General features: G+C 38.6%; 1 non-coding gene across 1 annotated transcript; it reads left to right on the top strand.

The window, feature by feature from the left end:
- The first annotated feature begins 3,398 nt into the window (after positions 1-3,398).
- LOC141694423 (small nucleolar RNA R71) lies at positions 3,399-3,505 on the top strand. The gene has a single exon (XR_012563731.1). It is a non-coding gene; the product is annotated as a small nucleolar RNA R71 (small nucleolar RNA).
- Positions 3,506-15,411: the final 11,906 nt, after the last annotated feature.

Raw genomic sequence — 15,411 nt, 5'->3', positions numbered from 1 at the left:
GAGAAACAAACCAAACACAGTATTATAACTCTTCGATCAGATCGAGGTGGTGAATACTTGAATGGAGAGTTTCTAGATTATCTCAAAGAAAATGGTATAGTCTCCCAGTGGACTCCTCCATATACTCTACAGTTAAATGGGGTATCTGAAAGGAGAAATCAAACTTTGTTAGACATGGTTCGGTCCATGATGAGCTATGCGAATCTTCCAGTATTCCTATGGGGTTATGCATTGGAAACCTCAGCATATTTACTGAATAAGGTGCCTTCCAAATCTGTTCCTCAAATACCATATGAGATATGGAAAGAAAGGAAACCGAGTCTTAAACACGTTAAGATTTGAGGATGTCCAGCTTATGTCAAGAAAGTTGACCCAGATAAGCTGGAATCTCGATCCGTAAAATGTAATTTTGTGGGATATCCTAAAGAGACTTTGGGGTATTACTTTTACACCGATCATCTGGTGTTTGTCTCCAGACATGCTACCTTATTGGAAAAGGAGTTTATCCTTGAAGGAAACAGTGGGAGAAAAATTGAACTTGATGAAATTCAAGAAGCACAAACTACTGGGATCAAGTGGAAACACCTGTTCAGACTGAACAACCTTCGGTGGAACAGCCCATTCGTAGGACAGGGAGAGTGTCTCGCCAACCCGAGAGGTATTATGGCCTTGTCATTGAGAATGACAATGAGTTGTCAATCATTGATGATGACGACCCTGTGACCTATAATGAGGCTATGAGTAGTGTTGACTCAGAGAAATGGCATAGTGCCATGAAATCCAAAATGGAATATATGTATACCAACCAAGTATGGACTTTGGTTGAGGCGCCTGAAGGTGTTAAGCCTATTGGGTGCAAGTGGGTATACAAAAGAAAGATTGGAGCAGATGGTCAGGTGGAGGCCTATAAGGCCAGGCTCGTGGCAAAAGGATTCAAACAAAGGCAAGGGATTGACTTTGATGAAACTTTTTCGCCTGTAGCCCTGTTAAAATCAATTCGGATTTTGCTTGCGATTGCTGCTTACTACGACTATGAGATCTGGAAAATAGACGTGAAAACGGCCTTCCTCAATGGGGAACTTGAGAAGGAAGTGTATATGACACAGCCAGAGGGTTTTTTTTCCAAGGAAAATGAACACCTAGTGTATAAGCTGCTGTGAACCATATATGGTTTAAGGAAAGCTTCTCGTAGATGGAACATCCATTTTGATGAGACAATCAAAGAGTTTGGTTTTATCAAAAACATAGATGAACCATGTGTCTACAAGAAGGTTAGTGGGAGCGCGGTAACATTTCTTGTATTGTATGTGGATGACATACTTCTTATAGGAAATGATATACCGATGCTACAATCAGTCAAAGTATGGCTATCAAAGAACTTCACCATGAAGGACTTGGGAGAAGCATCCTACATTCTCGGTATGAAGATCTATAGAGATAGATCTAGAAGAATGATAGGTCTTACCCAGGGTACATACATCCAGAAAGTGCTTAAAAGGTTTAGCATGGAAAACTCCAAAAGAGGTCTCATACCGATGAGCCATGGATTGTGATGAGATCATAATAATGAGACCTAAAAGATGATAACTCTAAACTTAAATAGTTCCTGGTCGTAGGATTACTAACTGGTAATTAATAATCCACAAAGATCGGTACATACTATGCTTGCTTCATTATGAAGGATGTCTGTTCTCATAGACATTTGTGTGGTGACACTATAGCTAGTATGTAGGTGCTTATTATAGAATAAGTTCACTGAACATGACTCACACAGCTGAACAACTGATGGAGTTCACTCACGTGTCAGCAGTTGTTCACATAGTGATAGTTGTACAAGTATCCTTAGACTTGAGGTCATCATAGTCATCTTGTGTACACTGAACTATGCTTTGGTTTAGTTCTTAGTCTCAAGGGACAATTATAAGGGCTCTACTGGGTATAGGAATTTGTACACGAAGATAGTGTATGATCAATAAAGGATCTAGCCCTTTCAGTGTAAGAAGAGAATGTTCAATGCTGATCCACTTATGTTAGTTCAGGAATCTCTGGCCAGAGTGAATGAAATTAGAAAGGAGTTTCTAATTTACATTAAATAGAACTAAGCATAGTGAATGGGAAAGCAAGTGATTAAATAAGATAGGCTTGACACAAGTTCCATGCCTTGTATTTAATCGTGACATTGCGGGGTAGAAGGAATTAATTGTACGGTAACTACTCACATAATAGGTTCTTGGTATTCTAAGCAGTGAATTCGTATTATCCGGATAGTCGCGATATGCTGAGAAGTATCCCTCACGATGTAGAGTAAATATGATTAATTAATTAATCATATTTAATAAATTAGAGAATTTATATAAATTATGATAAAATAGTTTTATTATTATTTATTTCTACTACCGGCTTAATATTGAACCTACAGGGTCACACCATAAAAGAGAATGCTTTCATGGTGGAGAAATTAATTAATAATGGCTGATAATTATTTATTTATGAAATAAATAATTAATGAGAAAATTTAATAATTGATTAAATGAGATTTAATTGATTATAAATTAATTAAGAAAAAGTTCTTAATATTATTAATTAAAAATTTAATTTTTGGAAATTAAATCAAGTGAGAGAATTATTTCTAAAGTGTTTAGAAAAAAGATTAATAATTAAAAGGTGTTTTAATTATTAGTGAGAATAATAAAGGGTTAATAATAATAATATTTTATGGGAAAATTTTCAGCTGAAAATTTTGCCTATAAATATACTATTATAGACCCTATTTTTGCCTCAACCAAAAAGATTTACAAAACCCTAATTCTCTCCATCTCCTCCTCCTTCATTACATCGTTTTCTTGGTGGATACCGGTGGAGTGCTTCACACTTGAGGAGCAGTTGCTAAGGATCTCCGTTCATCATTTTTGGTTCTCCATTAAAGACCTCCATCTTTCCATTAACGTAAAGCTTCTTAAGGTAAACATACTGAACCACGAATTAAATGTTATTTTTCGCATGGATCCTGCGGAGGGTTTCATTTTTTTTAAGATTTAAATTTACATTTTTGTTGTGTTTATGTGCTAAAAACCCTTTAATGAGAACCTGCACAAAGCACACAGACCATAGCTATCTGATTGACTCCATAGGTGGCTAAAGAATTGACCTTCATAGATAGCGCTTGGAGCTGCGCTGCAATAGCTGTAGCTGCATCAACTTCTAAAATACCTGCTACCTTCCCAGGCATCATCCTTTGAGTTGGGTTTTGATGCTCATTTGCAGTCATAGTCTCAATAAGATTATAAGCCTCAGTATAGCTTTTGGCCCACAAGGCGCCTCCAACTGCTACATCGAGCATGGGCCGAGATTGGGCCCCCAAACCATTATAGAAACCAGTGATCACCATCCAATCAGGCATACCATGATGCAGACACTTTCTCAACATCTCCTTCTAGCGCTCCCAAGCTTCACACATAGATTCTGTAGGTTGCTGCGCAAACTGAGTAAGAGCACTCCTCATAGCCGCAATCTTCGCCATTGGATAGAACTTCACCAGAAACTTTTACGCAAGATCTTGCCAAGTAGTGATGGACCCAGCTGGTTCAGAATGTAACCAGTCCTTAGCTTTATCCCTCAATGAGAATGGGAAAAACCTCACCTTGATAGCTTCATCAGTCACACCATTATATTTGAAAGTACTACAGATCTCGACAAAATTTCTTATGTGCATGTTGGGATCTTCAGTTGCAGCACCTCCGAAAGAAACGGAATTCTGCACCATCTGAATAGGGCCCGGCTTGATTTTAAAGTTATTGGCCTCAATAGCCGGGTGCATGATGATAGACTGAATGTCATCAATTTTAGGCCGAGAAAAGTCCATAAGAGCTGGATCTACCGGAACTATACGATCGCCCATGATTACTGGCTCTTTCTGCTCACTTCCTGAATCCGAATCTTCAAAATCTATCTACTCCGGAATATCAAGAACTTCATCTGTCTCCTCAGCCGTATCTAAATTCCTCTTGCGAGTACGAGAATGTGTTTGCATAAACGCTCGCTAAAGAACCTGAAACATAACCGAAAATAATAAGTAACACGTCTTAATCACTGAGTCCTAATGACCAATGATGGTAAGTACATAAACTAAACAAATACGCCGAGTCCCCAGCGGCGGCGCCAAAAACTTGTTAGGGTGAAAACACGCGCTAATAATACACGCAAGTATACGCGTTCGCAAGTAATATAGAATACTTTCTAGTTCATTCCCACAGAGACTCAGACTAATTATGTTCAATTACACTCACTCACCAATGTATGATTATTTCTCAATGTTAAGATAATAACACTTTGATTGATTAACTAATTATTAACTACAATTAACTACGAGAATTAATCACTTAATTGATACTTTAATTAATAATATTAAAATATACATGAGATCACAACTTCATTACTACTTCCTTCAATAGTCATTGTTATTACCCTTAGCATGCAACAGTGATGATATTAATCGAACAACACGAAACTGATAAAATCCAACTTTCATTGTACTAATACCATTCTACCAAGCATCCACAATTAAGATAGAAGTTGAATATGTATCAATTATGTTGAGTCCCTATATGTCTACAGAAATTGACAACATAACGATTTAAGCACAAGTTATTCCTTTTTATTACATAGGGCAAATAAAACGGTTAGAATTACCCACTAATCATGCATACGCATACATGAACCTATGCTAGCATGGCAAGTTCTAAATCTCAAGATCCACCGTCGCTTCACAAGAGATTAACACCCTATCTTATATGTTCGCGATGCACATAAGACGAATAAGCAAAACCAATACTAGATATCATACAATCATCACACATTAAGGTATTAAACAACTAACTAAAGAATTCCATAGTAAATCCGTTACGACCCCATGATCACGATTAGCCCATAATAGCACTCATCGTCAGCATGGGTTCATATGAAAACATGATAATAACACACGAGAATAATAACTAAAACTACTTTTATTAAACCAGAGTACGTCACAAGAGTAAATAGGTTCAAAGTAAAGAAAACTAGCATCCAACGTTACAATGAAATAAAGAATCACAAGAAAATATGCTTCCTCTTCGTTGTGGTGTGCTAAAATGGTCTTCTTCCTTATCTCCCTGCTCCTTGATTAATACTACGATCCAACCGTTGTGAAACATCTCTGAAAACTACTTATATAGGAGTTCCATAAAACCCAGCTAACTCAGAAGTTGGAAGTTAAATAGAACCAGGAGTCCAAAATAATTATTCTAAAATTCCGTCCCTGAGCGGCCGCTCAGCATTCCTGAGCGGGCGCTCAGCTTCCTGAGCGGTCGCTCAGCAGAGCTGAGCGGGCGCTCAGACTCCTTCTGGAAAATGCTCTGTTTTTCTCCCGTTTCTTGCTGCGTTCTGCTCCTATCTTCCCGCTTGCAATGCCAAACACATATCAAGGCTTATTCGTGATGAAATCTAATACCCTAAAATGCACAAACACTAGAAAAACGCATCAAATACACAAAATACTTGATTTCAAGACATCAATTCAAGCCATTATAAGACGTTCTAAGTGATATAAAATGCCATTTATCACTCGCAAGAGGACTTTAGATACGGCTGAGGAGACAGAGTCAGTTCTTGATATTCCGGAGAAGATAGATTTTGAAGATTCAGATAAAGAGAGTGAGCAGAGAGAACCAATAATCATGGGTGATCGTATAGTTCCGGCAGATCCAGCTCTTATGGACTTTTCTCGGCCAAAAATTGATGACATTCAGTCAAGCATCCTTCATCCGACTATTCAGGCTAACACTTTTGAAATCAAGCCGGGCACTATTCAGATGGTGTAGAATTCTGTTTCTTTTGTAGGTGCTGCGACTGAAGACCCCAACATGCACATTAGGAATTTTGTCGAGATCTGTAGTACTTTCAAATATAATGGTGTGACTGATGAGGCTATTAAGCTGAGGCTTTTCCCATTCTCTTTGAGGGATAAGGCTAAGGACTGGTTATATTCTGAACCAGCTGGGTCCATCACTACTTGGTAAGATCTTGCGCAGAAGTTTCTAGTGAAGTTCTATCCAAAGGCAAAGACTGCAGCTATGAGGAGTGCTCTTACTCAGTTTGCACTGCAACTAACAGAATCTATGTGCGAAGATTGGGAGCGCTACAAGGAGATGTTGAGAAAGTATCCACATCATGGTATGCCTGACTGGATGGTGATCACTGGTTTTTATAATGGTTTTGGGGCCCAATCTCGGCCAATGCTCGATGCAGCAGCTGGAGGCGCCTTGTGGGCCAAAAGCTATACTGAGGCTTATAATCTTATTGAAACTATGGCTGCAAATGAGCATCAAAACCCAACTCAAAGGATGATGCCTGGGAAGGTAGCAGGTATTCTGGAAGTCGATGCAGCTACAGCTATTGCAGCGCAGCTCCAAGAGCTGTCTTTGAAGGTCGATTCTTTAGCCACCTATGGAGTCAATCAGATAGCTATGGTCTATGAGCTTTGTGCAGGTTCTCATGCTACGGATCAGTGTTCTCTTGTTAATGAATCTATTCAGTATGTGAACAATTATCAATGACTACAGCAGCCTGTGCCAGCTACTTATCATCCTAACAACATAAATCATACCAATTTCAGCTGGAGCAATAATCAGAATGCTGTTCAGCAACCATATCAGCAGCCTATCAGTAAGCAGTTTAATCCACCTGGATTCCAGCAACCACAACATTATGCTCAAAGGCAATCATATCCTCAACAAGGAGGTGCTGCTCCACCTTCTAGTGCTAATTTCGAGGAACTCAAGCTGTTGTGCAAAAGTCAGGATGTTTCTATCAAGACCTTGGAAAATCAAATCGGTCAAATAGCCAATGCAGTGCTCAACCGTCAACCTAACACACTTCCCAGCGATACTGAAGTGCCAGACAGGAAGGAAGCTAAAGAATAAGTCAAAGCTATTATTTTAAGGTCTGGGAAAGTTGCTGATGCTGAAAAAGTGAAAGACGGAGAAGCTGAAGTTGTTGATGAAGAAGAGAAGCAAAAGGAGAAAGCGGTGGAACCAAGGAAGACTACTGTTGAACACACTCTGCCTGAGGGTAATACAGGGGATAAACAGCTCTATCCTCCACCACCTTTCCCTAAGAGATTACAACAACAAAAGCTGGATAAGCAGTTCAGTATGTTTCTGGAGGTGTTCAAGAAACTTCACATCAATATACCTTTCGCTGAGGCTCTGGAGCAAATGCCTAGTTATGCAAAATTTATGAAGAGTATTCTTTCAAGGAAGGTGAAACTGGATGACCTTGAGACTGTTGCTCTAACGGAAGAGTGCAGTGCTGTGCTGCAACAATAATTACCTCCAAAGCTTAAAGATCCAGGTAGCTTCACCATTCCTTGCACCATTGGCAAGTTGTCTTTTGACAAATGCTTGTGTGATTTAGGAGCAAGCATCAATCTGATGCCATTGTCTATCTTCAAGAAGTTAAATTTTCCTAATCCAAAGCCCACCTACATGTCTCTACAATTGGCTGAACGTTCTATTACATACCCACGAGGCATAGTGGAGGACGTGTTAGTTAAGGTGGATAAGCTCTTCTTCCCTGCAGACTTTGTCATTTTGGATTTCGAGGAAGATAAGAAGATTCCCATAATCTTGGGAAGACCTTTCTTGGCTACAGACCGTACCTTAATAGATGTGCAGAAAGGAGAACTTACTATGAGGGTTCAGGATCAGGATGTGACATTCAATATATTCAAGGTGATGAAATTCCCTACAGAAGACGATGAGTGCTTAAATGTGGATTTGATTGATTCTGCGGTCACTTCAGAACTTGATCATATGCTAATGTCTGATGCCTTAGAGAAAGCCTTGGTGGGGGACTTTGACAGTGATGATGAAGATGGCAATGAGCAACTACAATATCTAAATGCTTCTCCTTGGAGGCGAAAGCTAGACATGCCATTTGAATCTCTGGGTACTTCTGATCTCAAGAATGCTGAAGGAAAGCTCAAACCATCTATTGAGGAAACACCTACTTTGGAGCTTAAACCATTGCCCGAACACTTGAGGTATGCTTTTTTAGGTGATGCATCTACTTTGCCTGTTATTATTGCATCTGACCTTCCAGGTAGTGAGGAGGACAAGCTCTTGAGGATCTTGAAAGAATTCAAATCGGCTATCAGATGGACTATAGCAGATATCAAAGGGATCAGCCCTTCGTACTGCATGCATAAAAGTCTGCTAGAGGAATGTAGTAAGCCGACTGTTGAGCAACAATGACGACTTAACCCTATCATGAAAGAAGTGGTGAAGAAAGAAATTCTGAAGTGGCTGGATGCAGGAATCATATATCCTATTTCTGACAGTTCTTGGGTGAGCCCCGTGCAATGTGTACCTAAGAAAGGAGGTATTACTATGGTAGCAAATGAGAAGAATGAACTCATCCCCACTCGAACAGTCACAGGATGGAGGGTATGCATGGATTACAAAAAGTTGAACAAAGCCATGAGAAAGGTTCACTTCCCTCTTCCATTTATTGATCAGATGCTTGACAAGTTGACCGGTCATGAGTATTATTGTCTTCTGGATGGCTATTCGGGGTTGTTAGATATATTTGATAATGTCATGTCTAATATGATTTATGTTTAGTTTTTAGATCTTACTTAAACAGGACAAATCAGTACTTAACTGAAATCGGCACTTATACTGAAGTCAGAACTTAAGTGATCAGTACTTAAGGTTCAGGAGATATTTATCAGGAGATAATATCAGGACTTAAAGGAAACTTTCAGATAAGGAAGGCGGCTGATTGAAAGGAAAGAAGATCAAGACAAACGTAAGAAGAGATATGCATGAATAAGGAATTCTATGAAGAATGGAATACTTGGAAGAAAAGATAACTGATTGATATATTTTAGGAAGCAGAATTATATTCCATATCAATTAGCGATTATCTTGTAACTGTGTGATATATAAACACAGACATAGGGTTTACACTATAAGTGTTATCATAATCGAGAATATTATTCATTGTAACCCTAGCAGCTCTCGTGATATACGTTCATCACTGAGAGAGGACAGTTCCATATTGTAACAGAGTTTATTATATTGAATAAAGTCTATTTTCTGTTACTTGAGTCCTTTAATTCGATTTGATTGTGATAAACACTGTATTCAACCCCCTTCTACAGTGTGTGTGACCTAACAGGGGTATAATCAGATTTGTATTGCACCAGAGGATCAATAAAAGACTACCTTCACTTGTCCATTTGGCACGTTTGCTTTTCGCAGAGTATCGTTTGGCTTATGTGGTGCACCGGCCACTTTTCAGAGATGTATGATGGCTATATTCTCTGATATGATTGGAAACAATATCGAAGTGTTCATGGACGACTTCTCCGTCTTTGGACATTCGTATGATGAATGTTTAAATAATCTTCGTGCGATGCTCAAAAGGTGTGTGGAAACTAATTTGGTGCTCAATTGGGAAAAATGTCACTTTATGGTGCCTGAAGGCATTATTCTTGGGCATAAAGTCTCTAGCAAGGGTCTTGAGGTGGACAAAGCGAAGGTGGGAGTCATTGAAAATCTCCCACCACCTATTTCTGTGAAAGAAATCCGTAGTTTTCTTGGTCATGCGGGTTTTTATCGGTGTTTCATTAAGGACTTCTCGAAGATATCTAAGCCGTTGTGCGACTTGCTCGAGAAGGATGTGCCTTTCAAATTTGATGATGAATGCTTGGCGGCATTCGAGACTCTCAAGAAGAGTTTGGTAACTGCACTTGTTATTACAGCACCTGATTGGACAGAACCTTTTGAGATGATGTGTGATGCGAGTGATTATGCGGTGGGAGCAGTTCTTGGGCAGCGCAAGAATAATCTTTTTCATGTGATCTACTATGCTAGTAAGACTCTAAATGGAGCTCAAATGAACTACACCACTACTGAGAAGGAGCTCTTGGCTATAGTCTTTAGTTTCAAAAAATTTCGATCTTATCTTCCTGGGACAAAGGTGACAGTATTCACTGATCATGCTGCCATTCGCTATTTGGTCTCAAAGAAGGATTCGGAGCCTAAACTTATTTGTTGGGTGCTCTTGCTACAGGAATTTGAGTTAGAGATCAAGGATCGAAAAGGTACTGAGAATCAAGTAGCTAACCATCTCTCTAGATTGGAGAATCCCGATTCTACTTCACATGATAAGACATTGATCAACGAATCTTTTCCGGATGAGCAGTTGTTCGCAGTTCAGGAGGAAGAGCCATGGTTCACAGATATTGTGAACTATCTTGTCAACAATATAATGCCTCCTAATATGAATGCAGCTCAAAAGAAGAAGTTTTTGCATGAGGTGAAGTGGTACATGTGAGATGAACCATATTTGTTTAGACAAGGAGCTAACCAGATCATCAGGAGATGTATCCCATTCTGTGAGACGGAGGGGATATTACGAGACTGCCATTCCACAGTATATGATGGACATTATGGTGGTGAAAAGATAGCAGCTCGTATTCTGCAAGCAGGTTTTTTCTGGCCTATTTTGTTTAAGGATGCACATCAGTTCGTTTTAAGGTGTGATCATTGCCAAAGAGTGGGGAATCTTACGAGGAAGGATGAGATGCCGTTAAATATGATGCTGGAAATCGAGGTCTTTGATGTATGGGGAATCGATTTCATGGGACCATTTGTCTTGTCCTACAATAATCAGTACATCTTGCTGGCAGTCGATTATGTCTCAAAATGGGTAGAAGTCAAGGCTCTACCGACAAATGATGCAAAGGCAGTGTTGAATTTTCTTCATAAGCAGATTTTCACAAGGTTTGGAACACCACGAGTAATCATAAGTGATGAAGGGTCGCATTTCTGCAATCGTAAGTTCACTTCTTTGATACAACACTATAATGTGAATCATCGTGTTGCTACTGCCTATCATCCGCAAATGAATGGTCAAGCTGAAGTGTCTAATAGAGAGATCAAGCGCATTCTAGAGAAAGTTGTTTGTCCGTCAAGGAAGGATTGGTCTTTAAAGCTCGATGAAGCTGTTTGGGCTTATAGAACATCATATAAGACTCCACTTGGGATGTCCCCGTTTCAACTTGTTTATGGTAAGGGATGTCATTTACCTGCGGAGCTTGAGCATAAGGCTTATTGGGCGTTGAAGAAGTTGAACCTTGATCTAGATGCAGCTGGGAAGAAGCGAATGCTTCAGTTAAATTAACTTGATGAATTTCGACTCCAAGCGTACGAGAACAACAAATTGTACAAGGAAAAAGTGAAAAGGTGGCACGATAGGAAGCTATATCCTAAGTCATTTGTGCCGGAGCAGCAAGTTCTTTTATTCAACTCTCGTCTCTGACTTTTTCCTGGAAAGTTGAAATCAAGGTGGTCGGGACCTTTTATTGTCAAAATTGTGATTGAAGCATTACTATGGGGACACGGCAAACCGAGAAGTTGTTAGTGCCGTTTTATTATCAACTTGATCGAGGTACTCTACGTCAAGCTAATGACGTAAAAGAAGCGCTTCTTGGGAGGCACCCAAGATTTGTGACTATAGGAACTCTTAGAAGTTAGTAATTATCCAAAACCACAAAAAAATCAGAAAAATTGGGCAAGAAAAAATATTTTCCAGAAACCATCTGGGCGCCCGCGCAGCTTTGCTGAGCGGCCGCTCAACCCCCTACTGTTGAAAAAATTTTGCCTCCAAAAAAATCTAAAAAAATCAGAAAAATTCAAAAACAAAAATACAACCCACAACCCACGATTTCTTTTCCCATAACCCACGTTTTTCTCCTCACAACCCCACTCCTATTCAATTTTTAACCCTGATTCCTACCCTATATATACATACAATTTCTCCATATACACTCCCACATACTTTCAACTTTAAAACTCTCTTCTACACTCAAAACACAACTCTTAAACACTTTTTCTCAGTTTCAATGGCACCCAAGAGATCCCGAACTATTGATAGCAGCAGCACCGTTCCTATTGCTGATTCTTCGAGGGGAACTGCTGCGAAACCTAGTTTGTTTGATATGGTTGCTGAGGAGGAGTATACTAGGCTTCTGGCTAAGCCAATTTTGAAGGAGAGGAGATTCTTACCATCGGGGAGGGATGGTGAGTTGTTGCCGATGATTGCTGAAAAGGGGTGGATTTCGTTTTGTGAGTCGCCGGAGGCGGTTCCGATGAGCGTGGTTCGCGAGTTTAATGCGAATGCAAAGGCTGAAAAGAATGGGTTTACTGTTGTTCGTGGGCTTACAGTTGATTATCAGACCGCGGGTATTCTTCGTGTGATTGGACAGCGATAACGGAAGCCCACAGAGGAGAATTGGAATGAGAAGACCCCCGGGGACTTTAATTTGGATTTGATTTGTGCTACGCTCTGTCAGCCAGGCACGGTTTAGAAGTTCAAGACTGGAACTAACGAGTATCATTCTTTTCCAGCGATTACGATGAATAGGTATTCTCGTGCATGGAATACCTTTATTTGTGCTAATATTCTGCCTACTTCACATGCACATGAGGTTACAGTTGAGCGAGCAAGATTGTTATGGGGTATTTTGAATGAGGAGTATTATGTGGACCTTGGTGAGTTCATCTACCAAGGGATTTTGAAGTTTTTGAGGGGAGCGAAGCATATGAACATCCCTTATGCATGTACTGTCACGAAGCTATGCCGAGCAGTGGGAGTTCATTGGCCTTCTCACGAGCAGTTACAGATGCCGGGCGCTCCTGTTGATTCAACGACTCTGAATGCGATGCAGGAGTGGACGGGTGAAGAGCCCGAGGAGCATGGTGTAATAACTCGAATTTTTGAGACCTTGTAAAAAAATGTTTAATGAATAGTAACCCTGACAGACGGGAAAAACTTTTGAGCCCATACTATGTAGTGCAGGAGAAAATGAGTTTCAGAATTGATATTATGACTATACGTACCAAATGAGTGTATGTAAACGCTATTAGTTTTCGAAGAAAACGAACTTTGAAAAACGACCGTATTACGACTTATTGAGGATTACGGGAATCACAATATAATTATGAGATTAAAATCCTACGGATTTATATTCTAGTAGGATAAATAAAAATATAAGGAACAAATACGAAAGGAATTACATTACGAACCATTTACGAGTTAGTATTACGGAGAACGTTAAGTAACCAAGCGAACGCGTAAACGATTAATTAAACATAACGCACTAACTAAACCATGGTAAGGAAGTAACCATGGTTACTTCATCAAATAGTGAGCTAACCATAGGATGACCAAGCTAGCTAGCAAATAGTGTGCTAAGAAGCTAACCTTGTAGTTTAGCTTATAAGCTAGCAAGCTACAAAGATATGTCCATGGATTTGGCAACAAGGAATAAACCTAGAATGCTATCCTAGGAAGAATAAAATCAAGTTGCAAAGATATCAAGTCACCTTCCAAGAAGCAACCTATCCAAGCATCCAAGAGAAGCAACCAAGTAGTATAAATACCCCCCCATCCCCATTTTTCTTCCATTCGGCCATATTAAAGAAAAGGAGGAATTGGTTTTCCAAACTCCAAGTTCAAGCTCTTGTAAAATCACCCAATTAATTCCCAAGCCTCCTAGAAACTAAACTAAGGTAATAAAAATCTTTCATCTCTTTTTATCAAGATTTGATGGGTGGAATAAATTCAAGAAACTCACTAGTGAATAGTGTGAATAGTAACCTCTCTTTGGTTTCTTGATTTTAATGGTGGTTTTAGGTTCTAAAAATCATACCAAGCACTTCCAAGCCTCTACCATCCTCAAGAACACATCCCAAGCTTTCAAGAAAGGTAAAAATCTTTGGCCCAACTTTATTTAAGGTTCATTTTTAAGATCCATTTAGTATGTGGTAGTAAACCTAGCTTACTAAGTGTTATTGATGAAATCTTGATGATTAAGTTAAGTAGATTTAAGGTTGGTTGTTGTTGCCTCAAGAACATGATGTTCTTGAGAGGAGTTTGTGTTTTGATAATGATATAATGATTGTTGGTGGTTGTGTTGATAGTTAAGGCATAAACGAAACCCCGATCGTAAACGTAACTTCGTTAAAACCAACAAACCGTAACTTTAAGTTTCTGCAGAAAGTCCCGAAGTTGTAAACTGTAGATTCTTGAAAAATAACCTCTTTTTAGGATATACAATGTCATAATGATCGTTTAGGCGCTTGAATCGCTTGATTCCGATTTACGGATCAAAAGTTATGGTCGTTTTAGTAAAAGTGATTTACGCGACAAAAACTGCTACGAATTACAAATTTTGAAAATATAAAGGATAGACTTAAATGTGTTCATAAATCATGAAATTTTTACAGTGAGTAAAATATTGAGTTTCCTAACTTTCATAAAAATTTCAAGTGAAAATAATGATTTTTCAATTTTATAAAAATGTCGGAGTCGAGACCGCGCGAATAGAAACCGAGAGAATCCTTAAGTGGAGCCGACGACGATATTGAGAATGAACTCAAGATACTTAGGAAAATGAAGTGACCATAATGTGAATATGACTTAAAAGAAATGTTAAGGGTAGTATGAGTTGAGAAGGTGTATAATGAGTAGCGCATGAATGCGAGTTACCGTAAATTAGAACGGAACCTAACGAAATGAAATGTGTATATGGTTATAGATTTCCGAGCGGAACCTAGAGCATCCTCCACCTCGAGATACCCAGACAAGTTTACAAACCCAACTCCATTTTTACTATTGTGTTGTGAAAAGGATTGTTTTACTATCATCGCTTAATTACCATATTTTCCATGATACGTAGTTATTGAATTTTCGCATTATGTAGCGATGTTGTACGATAAGTATATATCATGAAATGTTATTTCGCTTTAAGCGTGACATATTATATAAGACCGAGGGTCGGTCGGGATTTAAGATAAAACCCGGGAATCATTCCGGAGATATTATAGGACGGGTATTAGTCCATAATAGTACGTTCTAAAGGGACTCATCGTCCATTTACGAAACATTAAAAACACCTCGAACTTTTATTAAAACGATTTGCCAACGATCATATTCCTTCAACTATATTTTATTGTTTGGATAAAAAATATTATATACGTATTCCTTTACGATAGGAGTAGTATACTTCAATGTTTATTTATTCAAACCCAATTAATTATTATAGATTATTAATTATGTAGACACAAACTAGTTGAGGAATATTATTTTAAATAAATCTTTTAGAGAGTAAAACTCATTCGAGGTATGATTTATATCAATTGTCTTTATATAATTATAGACTATTATTTAATTAATTATTACTTATTATATGATTATTATTGCTTTAAAATCATAGATCCTGATATAAAACATAATTTTTGATTTAGAAGTATCATTCGAATAATTTCAGATCATCGGTGAATATCATCCCGACTTATTAATATT

The sequence above is a fragment of the Apium graveolens genome, chromosome 10 (assembly GCF_009905375.1).
Source record: "Apium graveolens cultivar Ventura chromosome 10, ASM990537v1, whole genome shotgun sequence".
Taxonomy (NCBI): domain Eukaryota; kingdom Viridiplantae; phylum Streptophyta; class Magnoliopsida; order Apiales; family Apiaceae; genus Apium; species Apium graveolens.
The sequence above is the reverse complement of the archived record's forward strand: the minus strand, read 5'-3'. Positions and strand labels throughout refer to the sequence as shown.